Genomic DNA, 2,545 nt, shown 5'->3' with positions numbered 1-2,545 from the left:
CATGGCCTTCCCCTTGACCCTCGGGATTCTCTCTGCAATCCTCTCGCTCTCCGTCGGTCACTACCAACACCTGCCCACGCTGCTCCTTATCCTCACATGAAGAACCGTCTCTCCTCCCATTACGACTGGGTGGTTCATATCTCCATGTAGAATCCTCTGCTCCCCTACTACAGCTGGGTGGTTCATCGCTACTACTCTCCTTTCTCCTGAACGTGCGTTTTCTCTTCCTCTGATTGCATCTCCATCGCTGGTCGGGCATCCTCTCCCATCATTCCATGCCTGCTGTCTGGGCAGTTCTCGTTCGGGCATTTCCCGACTGTCTTACGTGATAACGCATCCGCATTCTGGTGATGCAGTCCTCTCCGGTGCTCAATTTCAAAGTCGTATTAATCCAGCAATGCTAGCCATCGCGCTACCATCCCCTCCGGGTTCTTGAAATTGACCAACCAAGTCAATGGTGCATGATCGGTTCTTATCTTAAATGGTCTTCCCCGCAGATAATGGTGGTACTGTTTGACAAATACCACTACTGCTAACAATTCTTTCTTGGTCGTACAGTATCTCGCCTGCGAGTTGTTCAGCGTCCGACTGGAGTAGGCTACTACCTTCTTCTCGTCATTCTGAACCTGCGACAACACAGCTCCTAAGCCTGTATTGCTTGCATCTGTATCCAGTATGAACTTGTCCTCTGACGTCGGGTAAGCTAATATCGGCGTGGAGGTCAGCGATCGCTTGAGTTGGCCGAACGCTCTTTCCTCGTCCTCTCCCCATCTAAATTTAACTCCCTTTTTCGTCAGCTCAGAGAGAGGCGCCGCTATAGTAGAAAATCCAGGTATGAATCGCCTGTAATATGAAGCAAGTCCTAGAAAGCTTCGAGTCTCCCCCACTGATCGTAGTGTCTGCCAAGTGGCTACTGCTTCTATCTTGGCCGGGTCACATTCTAATCCTCCTTCCGTCACTATATGCCCGAGGTATTTAACTGTCGTCCGAAATACATGGCATTTTGCTGCTCTCAGCCGGTCGAAGACCTCGATTCTCGAGCGTCTCCTCGAACGTCTTTCTAATGATGATGATGTCATCCAGGTATCACCCGGAAACGCCACAAAGCAGAGTATAATCGATGATCGTGACATCACTAACTATAGCCCGCGTACAGTTGCCGCAGGCCTGCGGCAACTGTACATGGGCTATATTACTACAGGCTAGTAGAGCTACTGGCTGGCATACATTGTCATTGTGAATTTGTGTAGTAGATTTCTATAGTGGTTGTATCTGTGAATGTGTATAGGCAGACGTATGTACTGATTACTGTATAATATGCTCTCTATTACTCGCGTGCGCCCAGTCCCGCGGAAGTGCGCGGCTTAACCGCTTTCGGCGGTCGGGGAACAACGCATCTTTTGCGCAAGGCCAATTAGGCCATCTTGTATCCGGTCTCTCTGGCTGGCACGCAGATTTCGTTCGCTGGTGCAATCGTACGTTTCACCTGCTGATGCAACCCGTGGCTGGTACGATGATTGCATCATCTTATGCAACTCGTTTCTAAGTAAATATTCCTTTCTTCGACAACTTAGACTATTTATTCTATTCAAATCTCCTCATATACTATGCTGACTAACAATACATAAACCGCATTGATTATTATATTCTATTTATCTTGCGTTACCGCTTTCCGCGTAAACACTCCTTGTTTTCCCCGACCATAGCAGTAGCAGTGATGGCATGATCCAAGATGGCTGCGCCCATGGACGTGCGTGTTGACATATTTATGTGTGATCTATATTTCATCCTCTCTTTAGTAAATATAAGGTTATTCCATCTATACTGTGAGTTCAATCTATCCATCCTGATTTAGTCTACTGCTCCTGTGAGTTACACACAGCGAAAAAAATACACGGGAGCGGCGAGCGATTTCGCTCCCGTCAGCTTTCAAAGCACCCTGGTAACAACAATTACGAGAGCGAAATTTTTGGAAGATACGAGAAAAAATCGCTCCCGTGCCGCCGGCAGCGTTCGAAATTAGTTCCGACCCGGAGGCCCACCAAGTTTTTGCTCGGGCCACCATCTTTACGAAACTGCTGGTCCTCCTGACCGGCACTTTTTCCCCTCATATTACGCTGAAATAATACGGTTATCGCAACCGGCAGTTTAGACAAACGTGTAAGCGAGAGCGCATAATACGACCCGTTCTTCAACGTAGACGGGGTTTCCAAAACATCTAGAGCTGCATGAACTCCCTCAACGCATGATTCGCCACACGAACAAAAACTCGCGACAATCTAAAAAATCGATTGCGGCATCGCTCGGCATGTAGGGCAGCCCAGTGTTTTTCTGATCGCATAACAATAAGTTTTTATATCGCAGGGGTTACCGTGGCGAGTGAGGGCACGACCAGTGACACCTGACACGCACGTAATCAAAGCTGTTAACTGAATTCGTCACCTTTCTTAACGTAGAAAGTGGACTGTTTTTATTCAGTTAGATATCCAGATGAGACGGGATACTAGAGAAGCGTTGCCGAAAGGAGGTGTTGATCCCAAGCGCT

Source organism: Priapulus caudatus, unplaced genomic scaffold (genome assembly GCF_000485595.1).
Source record: "Priapulus caudatus unplaced genomic scaffold, Priapulus_caudatus-5.0.1 Scaffold452, whole genome shotgun sequence".
Taxonomy (NCBI): Eukaryota; Metazoa; Priapulida; class Priapulimorpha; order Priapulimorphida; family Priapulidae; genus Priapulus; species Priapulus caudatus.
The sequence above is the reverse complement of the archived record's forward strand: the minus strand, read 5'-3'. Positions refer to the sequence as shown.